Below are 16,403 nucleotides of genomic sequence, written 5' to 3'. Positions count from 1 at the left end.
AAAAAGATGATGATAGTTGGGTAATTTCCTGTTGTATTGATCAGATTTTTTCTTAAGACCTCAAGGGAGGTGTAATGTAAATTAGCAGAGAATAATGGATGTATTTTTTGTACTGAACTTGGACATTTAGAAAGAAATGGTTTTATTTGAGGATGTTTTTCATTACTTTGTTTATGGGTTTATCCTTTAAAAAAAACTAAATATCCTGTAAAATGTGAGTTAATTAAAGGGACAATGGGGAAGTTTTATTTTCATCTAAAAGCTCCCTCATGAGATTAAGTTATCCTTCCTCAACCTGTTAGGGAAGGCCCTATTGCCTTTTTACGTCCTGGCTAAGTGGGCTTAAATCCTCAGGGACATAAAAACATGCATCCACTGAGGATTACAGCCACATGAGCTGTGGACATGACAGCTCCATGTTGTTGGTTCCTGGAGGTAGCCAACAACATGGAGCTGTCATGGGATGCAGCGGGGAGCCCCTTCCAGCAATGCTATCGGCGCTATCCAATGGATAACGCCAATCGTATAGAAGTAAATAAAGGGTTAAATTAAGTTAAAGATTCAGCTGCCCTCATGAATTGGATCCATGAGGGCAACTGAGTGTACTCACCCCCATCCTCCACGATGTCCTGTGGCAATCTAGTCCTCTAGGACCTGATGCCGCTCTTCTGCGCATGCGCCCCAGACGTATGATGTCACGCACAAGCATGTATCACCTGGGAGATTTGAAATCTCTTGGCTCCCGGCTCCTGAAGGTAGCCGGAAGGCAGGAAATATCACTGGGGACTGCGGTGACCGGTCCCCAGGCCCATGATCGCCGGTATCCAATGGATACCGGCAATCACGGCAGAGTCCAAAAAAAGTTTTAAAAAGTTAGAATTCAGCTACCCTGATGGATCGGATCCATGAGGGGAGCTGAAAATACTGGCCTCCGTCCTGGACCTGTCACGAGTTTCTGCGCATAAACCGATGTGGCGCGCAGTATGAGCATCGTTGTGCATACAAACATAATATTAGAGCCACAATGGGTATGTTTGCACAGATTTGAGATATTGCAATACAAAATGTGAAAAAATGATAATTTTTTCAAAATGTTCCCAAATTTGGCACTTTTAATAAATATACACAAATTCTATTGGTATATTTTTACCATCTAAATGAATTACAATATGTGGTGAAAAAACAGTGTCAGGATATGCAAAACCTTTACGGAGTTATTCTATGTTAAAGTGACACGTCAGATTTCCAAAACTTGGCTCCGTCACTAAGGCGCAAACAGGCTTCGTCACTCAGAATTTAGACCTGTTTTTATTAATATCAAAATTAAAGGGGTTGTCCAGTTGTAAACTACTAATGGTTTAGGTTATCAATTATACTGTAGATCGGCAGGGGTCAGCCACCCAGGACCTCCGCCGATCAGCTCTTTGCTGGGTCAGTGTACTCATATAAAGAGCTGATGTCTGCAGGAAACAGACAGCTCCATTCTCACTGCAGTGACCAGGCTTAAATGTGAGCAGTGAGAATGGAACTGTCTGATTCCTGGAGAATTCAGCTCAGCGCACAAATACACAGGCCCAAAAAACAGCTGAATGGCAGGGGTCTCTGGCAACGAACTCCCATCAATCTACTATTGCTAACCTATCCTGCTGATAGGTCATCAATAGTTTACAAGTGAATAACCCGTTTAATGCTGAAGAGGCAATGTAAAAGGAAATGAAGAGGAGCATGTCTAGTGGACTTACTTGTTGACACTCCCGTTTGATGATGCTGTTCCATACTCTGTTTGCAGTCCTGCTCTGCAGGGAAAAGTGGTGGTGAAGTATGGAAGTACAGGGCTTGGAGGCTGAACTACTGCCCTCTTATGTCGCTGTCCCTTGGATGCCTCTGGCTTTGCTGTCTGGATAGGTTTACTAACCCTATAGTCTACGTCCACTGTGCTCCCTAAGAGAAAAGGTCCTAGAAGTGCCGAGAGCTACCCTATGAGGGTCTATTGGTGATACCTAGCTGGGTCAGGTACATAGACAGTGACAATCAGCTGAAATTAAAGTTGAACATTATTATTTGAATCAAAAGTATATTTCTGCTGTTGTTAATTGCATCTTGGTCTAATAGATATATTTATCCGTTAGTAACTGCCTGCTGTAGATTATAAATGTTTGCATTCTTGGAGCCTCAGTGACCATTGGTCATTCTGTGCCTGAAGTTTTAACACCTGATAAGACCTCTGCTGGCATATATTTGCTTTACCTATACCTGGACATTTTGCCTATGTTTAATATTATTTATCTGTGTGTTTGGCTAGACATGTCTATTGAGAGTTCCTGCTAGTATTGTTGATTCTTGAGGCATGGCCGCATGTATAACTGACTTTATGCTCTGCAATTCTGTCCTTTAAAACAGGCAGAAAGAAATGGAAACCATGTCAAACAGAAAACTTATTTGTGTCCATTTGACTAATGAAAGCTTATAGTTTCTGTCTAAATTATATGTTTAGCAAGATAGATGGAAACCAGCATGTAAAGATTGAGAACACACAGAAATTGCTGTGTAAATCCAGCCTAAAATGGAAAATCTCCCAGAAGAGACATCAAATTTTCCTAGCACATTAGGATCAAGCCAGTTCTGTCAACACAGTCCTACTACCTCATTGACTCAGCTGGTCATGTGGTGGCCAGAGAAAAGGATGATGGTGTTACCCAGTCTTTGATGTAGTTCCTGCCCATGGTGACTAATTTTTCGCCCCAAACCAAACTTCACAGAGTGGTAGAGTGAGGTACACAGGGTTGTACTGTTCCCTGGGAGATGTTGTGGATGTGCTAGAGGTGCAAACCCTAAAGAATATCCAGGAGACAGGGGCAACAGGCTAAAGCAAATTCACTGTTTTCTTGAATAAGGCCTCTTTCACACGGCTGGAAAATCTTGCTACAAAATCATTGCTATAAAATACATGTATGTGAAGCTCATGGTTTCCAATGGGTTCTTTCACATGAGAGATATTTGTAGCCTGAAAGAACCCATTGAAAACCATGGGCTTCACATACATGTGTTTTGTAATGATGATTTTGTAGCGAGTTTTTGAAGCCCATGTGAAACAGGCCTAAAAGCTTGGTGGTTACATTCATCTGTTATGAAGAGCCACAGTTCATTTTAAAAACGTATTCCAGTGATGGCTGTTACTGGTTCTCTCCCTTCTCTCATAAAACTGCTGTGTGGCTGTACCTCACACATCAATTTCATTTAACATTCATATGGACATTCCATAAATCACTTTCACCATTTTCGGGGTACCACAGTCACACTAGCTCCATTGCCGATGTTGTCCTCCCTGAGACATCAACCTGGAAGAGCCTTTTCACAGGGTGATAGGCATGTTCTTTGAGAGCATGGCTAACTGAGAGGGCTAACCTAGAGCACGAGAGAAGGGTAGAGAATGCGAACAAAAAGAGTGAGTGCAAGAATGAGAGAGAAAGAAAGATGGTGCAGACAAGTCGTATTGCATACTTAGGTGGCCAATTATGTTTTGGTATACTTAGTACACCAAAGCATTATTGGCAACCCATTGTGTTTTATGGACATTTATAACATGATAAGGACATGCTGAGAGGTGTAGTATAGCAACATGATATGTGAGTGATTTTTGCTCAACTGCCAGTTGCCCATAATTGCTCTTTTGAGCAATTAATCTGGTGATTGGCACATTTAATATATTTGTTAATGACCTAGCAGAAGGATTGTGCAGTAAAATATAAATATGTTTGCAGATGACACAAAAATATATCAGGATTAGAGATGAGCGAGCATACTCGTCCGAGCTTGATGCTCGTTCGAGTATTAGGGTGCTCGAGATGCTTGTTACTCGAGACAAGCACGCGGTACTCGTCTCGATTAAACGAGCACTGACCATTGAATTCAATGGAGACGGCAATACAGCCGGCTCTATTGAAAGCAATGGGATGCCGGCGATCTCAGGATAAATTTTCGGGAAGGGCTTAAAAATATAAGCCCTTACCTGAAAATCATCCTAAAATGTGTAAAAAAAAAAAGAAAATGTCAGCATAAAGATCGTTCTCCTCTGCCATAGCTGTAACAGCTGTGGCAGAGAAGAACGATGTTAGCCCATTGAATTCAATGGAGCCGGCAATACAGCCGGCTCCATTGAAAGCAATGGGCTGCCAGCGAGTGCGGGAGTGAGACCCCCCCCCCCCCCCCGCACTGTCAGCATAAAGATCGTTCTCCTCTGTCACAGCTGTAACAGCTGTGGCAGAGAAGAACGATGTTAGCCCATTGAATTCAATGGAGCCGGCAATACAGCCGGCTCCATTGAAAGCAATAAGCTGCCGGCGAGTGCGGGATGAATTTTCGGGAAGGGCTTAAAAATATAAGCCCTTACCTGAAAATCATCCTAAAATGTGTAAAAATAAAAAAAAAATGTATACTCACCTTTCCGCTGCAGACGGAGTTCAGCCGCGTCTGGCCGGCAGTTCTCCTGAACTGCTCTCTGTAGTATTCAGCAGGTGGGGATTTAAAATCCCCGCCTGCTGAATGAGCTGCCTCTGATTTGTCACAGCCTCACCAATCAGAGGCAGCTCTCACTCACACCCATTCATGAATTCAGGGGTCCCTGAGATATCCCGCAACCCCTGTCCCTGCCTACTTGCCCCCCTGGGCTAACCCCCAGGGCGACAACTGGGCGGCGGTCCCTACCCTCACTAGGGAAGCGGGACATGGGAAGACAAACAGACACTGAAGACAAACAAATGGTAGAGTGGTCAGACAATCTGGGTCAGCAACAGGAGGGTACGCAGTACAGAGGGGAAGGCAAAAACATAGTCAAGGTCCAAAAGCAGAGGTCAGAAAAGCCGGGGACACAAGAGCAGTCAAGGTAAACGCGGGTGCAACTGGAAAACCAAACTAACACTGGCAAGGGCTGGAAGGAAAACACACAGTTTTAAATGCTGTCAGAGCTCCCGCCCCAGCAGCTGATTAGGACGGGGAGCCTGACAGCAGCAGGGCCAATCAAGGAGGTGCTGGGGACACGCCCCCAGCCTTGCTGAACAGACAGTTACCAAGGAAGCCTGCTTGGTAGTCAAGTAAATAGAGAAGCACCTGCTGCCTCCCTAGCAACCCGGCGGCTCCCCTACGCCGCACTCCTGTAACTCGGGTGACAGGACCGGTGGTGTGGGCACGGCGGCACCGAGAGTTGCTGGTTCTGACATTATTCACGCCTCTTCAGATTGATTCCATTTTAGCCTGATGAAGAGCCCGAGACGTTCGCAAGCTCGCTATTACATCATGTATTATTGTTAGCCATTAACAGGTATCATAGCTACAAGATTACATGGTTTCTCTTGCTGGGAACAATCACATTTTGCTCTGCTGGCTAACACGGTACCAAACCTTTGTTTTCCTTACAGCAAGTAACATGGTGGCCAGGATGGTGCCATTGGGTAGGGGACCTATGGTTCACAGTTTGTTCAGTAGGTCCGTGGTATCCTGCAAGTAGCTGGTTGTATTCCTCACTAGTAGTTTGAGGACACCTACCCATCCTGAGTTTTTTTAGTGAAGGTTCCCACACTTGATATAAATGGCCTCCCTGGTTTGCCAGTTTTGTGTAGTTTGGGAAGCATGTGGAATACTCCCACCCTGGGGTTCTCTGGTAATAAGTCCAAGAGTTTTGTGATGACCCGGATGGGTAAGCAGGGTCCTCAGCAGAGGGCAGGGTCGGATTCCACTGCAGGCTCCTGCATGCGGAATCTGACTCGCCCGTGGAAATGAGCTTCTAGATCTGTGGATTTTGGTGTTGAATTCCGCAGCTGTGGATTTGGCTGTGTCCTGCAGTATAGTTCCGTCTTGTGTGAAACGTTCCTAAACTGGCTCAAAAAGCACATCTCTATAGGAAGGCCTATCACATTCCCTAATATTACTCATCTTTGTTTACCTCTGTTTTATATTCCCCCTCAAAACCTGACCTCTTCAATCAACAGTAGCCTACCCATTTCATGCATTTCATATTTGTGATCACACAGATGCTGCCTGGTGACTGGCTCATCTGCCTTATGGCTGACTCTCATGGGCCTATGTGGCTTGTGTATTTTCTATGGGCATAATATGCAGTATACAGCAAATACACATATAACATGCATATTTCCTGCTAATGTTAAATCCCCATTGACTATATCGGTGTCTATTATTTGCTTAATATGCACCAAAATACAACATGCTGCATTTTGTTTTCCAATATGCACCTGGCAAAACAGGTGTAAGTGGTCCAATAGAAAGTCTTTTAGCGCTATATATTTAATGAGTGAAAAATACACATGTAATATACGGGCCACACACACCCATGTTGATTGAACCTTCAACCTTCATATGTGTATTTGGTAATTTAGTAAAAAGGTAGCAGGACCATTGTAAAGAGCAGGCACATGTGCCTCTTCTGTCACACCCATTTCTTCATAGATTGTAAGCAGGGCCCTCAACCCTATTGTTCAGTTTGCATATTTGTTTAATACGGTGTGTAATGTCTGATTTTGCCTGTTCATGTACCCTCTGATTTGTAAAGTACTGAGAAATATGTTGACGATATATATTTAAAGATTATTAATATTATTAATAGATATAAAAGTGAAAATGGCAGTCAAAGTTTGGTAGTCATGTTTGTTTGAATCACTCACATGGATATTGGAATTTTCCTTTTCAATTGCAATAGCAATTCCTATAAATGTGACGACAGGTAGTTCAACAATTTTGGGAGTCAAATTGAATTAGCAAATAATGGCAAAAGTGAAATTAAATTGACATGCTGGAGAAATGAAAGTAGAGTGTTAGAGAAGTTATTTCAAAAGTTACAACCAATATTACTGCACTTCCTGTTGTCCCTTTAATAAAAATTGTAAAGTAAAATAAGCAGAATTCTCATACTCTGCTGATTACTGTAAGTTCTGCTTTACTAGTATGAAGTCTTTTTTACATTTTCAATGGAAATCCATTTTAATTAATGCCTTGAACCAAGATATGGTATTTTTTTCTTTATTAGATTGTTAAAAGGTGTGTCTGAGTTATATTTTTTAAAAAATCTGCTCCCCATATATAAAAATAATAGAAGACTATATACTTACCTCTGCCGGCTCTGCACAGCTCCAATACTGCAGCTCCATTCTCCATGGCAGGTCTGTGTTGATAGGCTGCATTCAGCTTGTTTAAGGAACATCACAGGCTGCTGCAGCCAATCAGACATTCAAGCACTGAGATCTGTGATTGGCTATAGCAGCCTATAATATACTGTACACAAGCTTACTGCAGCCAATAAACACTCACAGAGGAGATCGGATAGGCACCGCTGGAGTTGCAGGTGAGCCAGAAAAGTTGAGTATAGGATGTTTTACTATTTTCACATTAGTGAAGCACGAATCTAAAAAAAAATATGCAGAACTTGAACAACCCCTTTAACAGACTAGAAAATCTCACAATCACATTCAAACTAGAGAAGTACTGTACATGCTGTATTTGGACCACCCCATTCCCTATGCTAGGTGTTTAATGCTCTGCTTCTAAATGGAATACTATTTTCTAGTTTCTAGCTAGACATTTTGGTTGTATTGTATGTACAATATATTTCAGCCTATGTAGAATTTTATGTAAAAAAGCAGACAATGGGGTTTGAATAAATTGAATATGAGAAGCTCTGAAAAACCAAAAGGAACATGTAATGTGCAATCAACTGATTGTATGCCTTCTAAATAGGCATTCTTGATGCATTATGATGATTAAGACTCAATCATCAAGACACATCAGACTAACATTTCAATCTTTTTCCTTTCTTTGTTCATTTCTGTTATTTTAAATAACTCAAATATGTGTTTTATGTTTGATAATAATATGGTCAAAGTCTGTTTTCCAATTATCCCCCTTGAAGGCGATTTCTTGTTTTAATTATAACATAAAACCAAGAGAATGTAATGTTCACATAGTTTCTAAGATTCAAAGGCAGACTAAAGAAATAATGCATCTAATGTCACCTGAATATTGTATAAAGGAACTTTAAAATAATTATTGTAGTTTCTACTTTATGCTGAAAAGAATGTAGAAAAATGTGCCTTCGATTTTTGTCTTTCAAGCCCCCATAATAAAATATGAACAAGTAGATTTAAGTCATAAAGGCAATTAAATTATTTAGTTAGCTTTAACATAGATGATGCATCTATCTGATTGATTCACTCTAAGCATTGTATACTTTTCATTGACAATGGTATGTACAAGTAACACTTCCTTGTGTCCAGAGTATCTCTCTGAGGCACTAGCTCTGTGTGCAGTTAATATGCTGCAGATAGGTATCTACTGGCTACATACGATTGTAAAGGTGCTTTGTCTGGTGGCATTCCAAGTGTGATAGCCATGTATACTAACTTTTTGATGCCACTACAAGGGAAGAGAGTCCAATAGAGGACAAAGTTCAGCCTACTTATTTTGAAAGCAATGAAGACCTTGTTTTCACAGTGTTTCACCAATGTGTTGCATGGCCATGTGATACGTGGTGAATGAAGTCAATGAAAGTCAATGGACTTTCATTGCTCCATGCACACTGTCTTTTAGAAACTAAGTATCAATACCCAAGAGAAATAAATTGCGGCATGCACTATTTCTGTGCGTATGTACACAATGTGAATTCTATACCCTTGTATGGGCTGAGTATGATACGCTGTCCAAACGCAATACATTGTGAATGGGCAACATTTCCATGCGCATCCCCACTCTGAACAGAGCAGGGAATTAAAAAGAAAAACATCACACTGCACATACCAATGAGCGTGTGATTCGCGGGCATGCGCACTGCCATACGCTGTCTCTGCTGGCTCTCTGTCGACAGTGCGTATGGCTGTATTTTTTCTGGAAATGTGCACGCATATGCACATTCTGCATGTGTGAGAGGAAGGAAAACCAAATACCGAGCTAAGCTATGAACAGCACTTGTTAGTAATTACAATCCTTGTGCTGGATCATGGAATATGTTATTGATATCTAAGTGGGACCATTCACACAGAATGTAACATTCTGTAACAGTGTGGCAGTCTCTGAATTCTGCACAAAATTCTACACTGCTAACTGTGGATTTTGATGTGGAATTGCCGCCAGGATTCTGCCATCTTCAAATCCGCATCAAACTCTGCACATTGGTTCCTGCTCCAGGTGCTGAAGAGATTTTGGTTTGGAAACAGATTCATCCAATGGGTCTCCTTAATATACAAAACTCCTGTAGCGGCAATCTCTGTGAATGGCACCTGTTCTCCATACTTCCCCCTGTCGAGGGGCACGAGACAGGGGTGCCCTCTTTCCCCACTTCTCTTCGCCCTGGCCATGGAACCGCTGGCTATTATGCTCCGGACGTGTCCAATTTACCGCGGGATCGTGATAGGGGAAAAGGAGGATCGTGTGGCACTATACGCTGATGATCTCATGCTCTTTATGTCCGATCCAATGACCTCCCTGCCCTGAGCCATAGATATCATTAACAAATTCGGGCACTACTCAGGTTTACACATTAACTGGTCAAAATTCGCCTTAATGCCAATCTCAGTACAGAACCCTTCACGGCTCAAGGACTCATTCTGCGGCCTACAAGTCTCTAATGACTTTAAACATCTAGGAATCCAGATCACCAATACAATGAGCCGAACCCTAGATTTAAACATATTTCCATTAGTTGACCTCTATAGATCTAAATTAAAAGTCTGGGGATCTCTACCTCTATCGGTCGCAGGCAGCATTAACCTAATTAAAATGATAGTCCTACCTAAGTGTCTCTATATTCTACAGAACACCTCCGTACCGGTCCCAATGAGATTTATCCAGACTATGAACTCTCTCATGTCCTCTTTCATATGGGGAAGCTTGCGCGCAAAGCTCAAACTATCTACACTACAGAGACCCAAGGATAGCGCCGGTTCGGCACTCCCAGATCTATTTCTGTACTATGTAGCCGGTCAATTGCTCCAGTTAAAACCTTGGTTGAGCGATGGCCCATTACCTAACTCAGAAGCCCATTTGGCTCAGACTTTGAACATCCCCTGTCTCTGGCCAGTACTGGAGTTCCCCACCTCTGTGAGGAGTGGAATATTGTATTGCCCATCCACGGACTGGCTATGCGGGTCTGGCATCAGGCTAGAGAGGCTAGTGGGTTCTTAGATGTCATTGCGGACATGCCTTTGTGGAGAAACCCTGGACTGAGGGAACTACAGGTATTAGATAACCTTGAGGTGTGGGAACAGTATGGGATTACTCGTTTAGGAGATCTATACAACTCTAACATTTTATTATCCTTTGAGCAACTACAGAATTAATTCCAAGTACCCCGGACCCACTTCTATAAATACCTGCAGATCCGACATGCGCTCCAGACACAATTCCTACCCGCAAGTAGCACCATATCTCACTACCCATTAATAGGAATATTAAGATCACAAGGCCCCCGAGGACTCATCTCAACATTATATTCTCACTTAACAACCTCGAAAGCTGCACGATAAATCCCCCCTGCCCTAACTAAATGGAAGTCCCTAATTCCATCACTGACAGAAGAAACATTTCAAGAAATACTGGAGTCTCCTCTACTTGTCTCCCCATCAGCAAACAATAAAATGACTCAGTTATACATAGTTCATCAATGCTATCTCACCCCAGCGAGACTATATAAGATGGGCAGGATTCCATCCACCCACTGGATCAGATGCACATGCACATATGCCGACTTTTGGCACATGATTTGGGACTGCCCGGCGATCAGGTCATATTGGGGAGAGGTTACAGACTTGCTTTCCGCTGTCCTGGACGTCCCGGTTCCCATCACTCCGGAAATCTGCCTTTTCGGTATCCTAGATGCAGAACAATGGCAGCACTACGACAGAATTTTCCTACGAGAGGTCTTATTCCTAGCTAGAAAGGTTATTGCATTGAGGTGGATGGACCAAAGGGGCCCGACCCAAACAATATGGAGGAAAATCATTAACTTAACCATACCCTATAACAATCTATTATACAAGACACGTAAATGTCCAGAAAAGTTTCAAAAAGTATGGGGCCGATGGTGCGACTCATCACTAACTTTGTTCCCTTCGCAACCGCTCGCCTCTGCTATATCCGCACTACAGAGACGACACTGTGAGCCTGCGACTGTGGGCCGGGGGGGGGGGGGGCCATCCCGGCTTGTGGCTACCCACCCATACCACCACTTTAGAGAGTACCCTGGCGACCCCACCTCCTACTGTCTTTGGCTCTTCCTATGGATGTACTCACATGCAAATTTACATACATATATACAGATATCTATTTGCTCCTACAACAGGTATATCCCTCTTACTATACTATACTCTAACACTATCATTCCTCCTTTATTAGCATCCACCACCTTGTTTTACTTACCCCATTCCTATCCTCCGCTCCTATCCACGAACTGTTCCAGATCATATAAACAATGTCAACTGTAGGGTCCATTGACCCCCAATTGTATGCATGACTTTGTACTGCAAAAGTTTATTTTGTTCTTGGCATGTTGTTTACTTGTCAATAAAACGAGTTTAAAAAAAAAAAAAAAAATCTGCACATTAGTACTGAGTAGAGATGAGCGAGCACCAAAATGCTCGGGTGCTCGTTACTCGGGACGAAATTATCGCGATGCTCGAGGGTTCGTTTCGAGTAACGAACCCCATTGAAGTCAATGGGCGACCCGAGCATTTTTGTATTTCGCCGTTGCTCGCTAAGGTTTTCATGTGTGAAAATCTGGGCAATTCAAGAAAGTGATGGGAACGACACAGCAACGGATAGGGCAGGCAAGGGGCTACATGTTGGGCTGCATCTCAAGTTCACAGGTCCCACTATTAAGCCACAATACCGGCAAGAGTGGGGTCCCCCCCCCTCCCAACAACTTTTACTTCTGAAAAGCCCTCATTAGCATGGCATACCTTAGCTAAGCACCACACTACCCCCAACAAAGCACAATCACTGCCTGCATGACACTCCGCTGCCACTTCTCCTGGGTTACATGCTGCCCAACCCCCCCCCCCCCCCCCCCGCACGACAGTGTCCACAGCGTACACCAAATTGTCCCTGCCCAGCCTTCAGCTGCCCTCATGCCACGCCACACTCATGTCTATTTATAAGTGCGTCTGCCACAGGAAAAGCAGGCACACACTGCAGAGGGTTGGCATGGCTAGGCAGCGACCCCCCCATTAAAGGGGCGGGGCGATAGTCCACAATGCTGTACAGAAGCAATGAGAAATCCAATCCTGTGCCACCTCCATCTGGAGCTGCACACGTGGGCATAGCAATGGGGAACCTATGTGCCACACACTATTCATTCTGTCAAGGTGTCTGCATGCCCCAGTCAGACCGCGTTTTTTTATAAATAGTCACAGGCAGGTACAACTCCGCAATGGGAATTCCGTGTGCACCCACAGCATGGGTAGCTCCCTGGAACCCACCGGTAGTACATAAAAATATCCCATTGCATTGCCCAACACAGCTGAGGTAGTAATGTCATGGTTAATGCAGGTGGGCTTCGGCCCACACTGCATGCCCCAGTCAGACAGGGGTTCTTTACAAGTGGACAGATGTAGTAACAACTCCCTGTGGACCCACAGCATGGGTGGGTGCCAGGAAGCCACCGGCGGTACATAAAAATATCCCATTGCATTGCCCAACACAGCTGAGGTAGTAATGTCGTGCTTAATACAGGTGGGCTTCGGCCCACACTGCATGCCCCAGTCTGACTGGGGTTCTTTACAAGTGGACAGATGTAGGTTAAACTCCGTGTGCACCTACAGCATGGGTGGCTCCCTGGAACCCACCGGTAGTACATAAAAATATCCCATTGCATTGCCCATCACAGCTGAGGTAATGTCGTGGTTAATGCAGGTGGGCTTCGGCCCACACTGCATGCCCCAGTCAGACTGGGGTTCTTTACAAGTGGACAGATGTAGTAACAACTCCCTGTGGACCCACAGCATGGCTGGGTGCCAGGAAGCCACCGGCGGTACATAAAAATATCCCATTGCATTGCCCAACACAGCTGAGGTAGTAATGTCGTGCTTAATGCAGGTGGGCTTCGGCCCACACTGCATGCCCCAGTCAGAATGGTAATATGTACCTTAACAGTAACCTCGTTGGTGGTAATGTGGTGGTGACTGCGGACCTGGTAGCGCGGTTTTATGTAGTTGTTTTTCGGAATGTGGCCAGGATTAAGTGGGCCGTGGCGGGGGGATGGTGGTGGTGCTCTCTTGTTGTGTCGTTAAAGGTGAAATTCTTGGACTGCCACCAGACGGACCAATGCAAAGGTATTTGCCAAGAATGTTTTCATTGTTGGAGGAGGAGGGGGATGTTTTGGAGGCACTATGTGTCCTCTACACGTGTCCGCGGTTATATGCACCTTAACAGTAACAGCGTTGGTGGGAAATGGCCTCACCGCCATCATGTCTTTGTCAAGCCTCTGTTTCCACACCCCAGTGACATACCATTAGCAGCGGTATAGGCAGAGCCCAGAATTATTAACATTTCAGCGGTAGCATTAGGACAGGCCCCACTAACATATCACTAGCAGCAGTATAGGGGGAGCGCAGTCTTAGTTCCATTTCAGTAATAGTAGCACTCAAGACAGGCCCCAGTAACATTCCCATTGCAGCAGTTTAGGGAGATAACAGTCTCTTTCACATTTCAGTAGCTGCAGTATAGACAAGGCCCCAGTTACATTTATGTAGCTAAAGTGTAGGCCAACCCCACACAGCTTTCTGTACCATGAGTGCAGGCGAAGAACATAGAAATTACTATGATTACACTGTAGGTGAGGGCCCAAAAAAATTGGTGTACCAACAGTAGTAATGTACCTCAGAAAAAATTGGCCATGCCCAACCAAGATGGCAGGTGAAACCCATTAATCGCTTTGGTTAATGTGGCTTAAGTGGTAACTAGGCCTGGAGGCAGCCCAGTTTAACGAAAAATTGGTTCAAGTTAAAGTTTCAACGCTTTTAAGAGCATTGAAACGTATAAAAATTGTTTAGAAAAATTATATGAGTGAGCCTTGTGGCCCTAAGAAAAATTGCCCGTTCAGCGTGATTACGTGAGGTTTCAGGAGGAGGAGCAGGAGGAGGAGGAGGAATATTATACACAGATTGATGAAGCAGAAATGTCCCCATTTTGGATGGTGAGAGAGAACGATGCTTCCATCCGCGGGTGCAGCCTACGTATTGCTTAGGTATCGCTGCTGTCCGCTGGTGGAGAAGAGAAGTCTGGGGAAATCCAGGCTTTGTTCATCTTGATGAGTGTAAGCCTGTCGGCACTGTCGGTTGACAGGCGGGTACGCTTATCTGTGATGATTTCCCCAGCCGCACTAAACATCCTTTCTGACAAGACGCTAGCCACAGGACAAGCAAGCACCTCCAGGGCATACAGCGCGAGTTCAGGCCACGTGTCCAGCTTCGACACCCAGTAGTTGTAGGTGGCAGAGGCGTCACGGAGGACGGTCGTGCGATCGGCTACGTACTCCCTCACCATCCTTTTACAGTGCTCCCGCCGACTCAGCCTTGACTGGGGAGCGGTGACACAGTCTTGCTGGGGAGCCATAAAGCTGTCCAGGGCCTTAAAGACTGTTGCACTGCCTGTGCTGTACATGCTGCTCGATCTCCGCACCTCCCCTGCTACCTGGCCCTCGGAACTGCGCCTTCTGCCACTAGCGCTGTCGGATGGGAATTTTACCATCAGCCTGTCCGCCAGGGTCCTGTGGTATAGCAACACTCTCGAACCCCTTTCCTCTTCGGGAATGAGAGTGGAAAGGTTCTCCTTATACCGTGGGTCGAGCAGTGTGTACACCCAGTAATCCGTAGTGGCCAGAATGCGTGTAACGCGAGGGTCACGAGAAAGGCATCCTAACATGAAGTCAGCCATGTGTGCCAGGGTACCTGTACGCAATACATGGCTGTCTTCACTAGGAAGATCACTTTCAGGATCCTCCTCCTCCTCCTCCTCCTCCTCCTCAGGCCATACACGCTGAAAGGATGACAGGCAAGCAGCATGGGTACTCTCAGCAGTGGGCCAAGCTGTCTCTTCCGCCTCCTCCTCATCCTCCTCATGCTCCTCCTCCTCCTCCTGAACGCGCTGAGATATAGACAGGAGGGTGCTCTGACTATCCAGCGACATACTGTCTACCCCCGCCTCCGTTTCCGAGCGCAAAGCATCTGCTTTATGCTTTGCAGGGAACTTCTCAAGATGCATAGCAGAGGAATGGTGACGCTAATGATTGCAGCATCGCCGCTCACCACCTGGGTAGACTCCTCAAAGTTTCGAAGGACCTGGCAGATGTCTGCCAACCAGGCCCACTCTTCTGAAAATAATTGAGGAGGCTGACTCCCACTGCGCCACCCATGTTGGAGTTGGTATTCCACTATAGCTCTACGCTGCTCATAGAGCCTGGCCAACATGTGGAGCGTAGAGTTCCACCGTGTGGGCACGTCGCACAGCAGTCGGTGCACTGGCAGATTAAACCGATGTTACAGGGTGCGCAGGGTGGCAGCGTCCGTGTGGGACTTGCGGAAATGTGCGCAGAGCCGGCGCACCTTTACGAGCAGGTCTGACAAGCGTGGGTAGCTTTTCAGAAAGCGCTGAACCACCAAATTAAAGACGTGGGCCAGGCATGGCACGTGCGTGAGGCTGCCGAGCTGCAGAGCCGCCACCAGGTTACGGCCGTTGTCACACACGACCATGCCCGGTTGGAGGCTCAGCGGCGCAAGCCAGCGGTCGGTCTGCTGTGTCAGACCCTGCAGCAGTTCGTGGGCCGTGTGCCTCTTATCTCCTAAGCTGAGTAGTTTCAGCACGGCCTGCTGACGCTTGCCCACCGCTGTGCTGCCACGCCGCGCGACACCGACTGCTGGCGACGTGCTGCTGCTGCTGACACATCTTGATTGCGAGACAGAGGTTGCGTTGGAGGAGGAGGAGGAGGAGGAGGGTGCTTTAGTGGAGGAAGCATACACCGCCGCAGATACCACCACCGAGCTGGGGCCCGCAATTCTGGGGGTGGGTAGGACGTGAGCGGTCCCAGGCTCAGACTCTGTCCCAGCCTCCACTAAATTCACCCAATGTGCCGTCAGGGAGATGTAGTGGCCCTGCCCGCCTGTGCTTGTCCACGTGTCCGTTGTTAAGTGGACCTTGGCAGTAACCGCGTTGGTGAGGGCGCGTACAATGTTGCGGGAGACGTGGTCGTGCAGGGCTGGGACGGCACATCGGGAAAAGTAGTGGCGACTGGGAACTGAGTACTGCGGGGCCGCCGCCGCCATCATACTTTTGAAGGACTCCGTTTCCACAACCCTATACGGCAGTATCTCAAGGCTGATAAATTTGGCTATGTGGACGGTTAACGCTTGAGC

This window comes from Eleutherodactylus coqui, chromosome 2, assembly GCF_035609145.1.
Source record: "Eleutherodactylus coqui strain aEleCoq1 chromosome 2, aEleCoq1.hap1, whole genome shotgun sequence".
NCBI classification, from domain to species: Eukaryota; Metazoa; Chordata; class Amphibia; order Anura; family Eleutherodactylidae; genus Eleutherodactylus; species Eleutherodactylus coqui.
The sequence above is the reverse complement of the archived record's forward strand: the minus strand, read 5'-3'. Positions refer to the sequence as shown.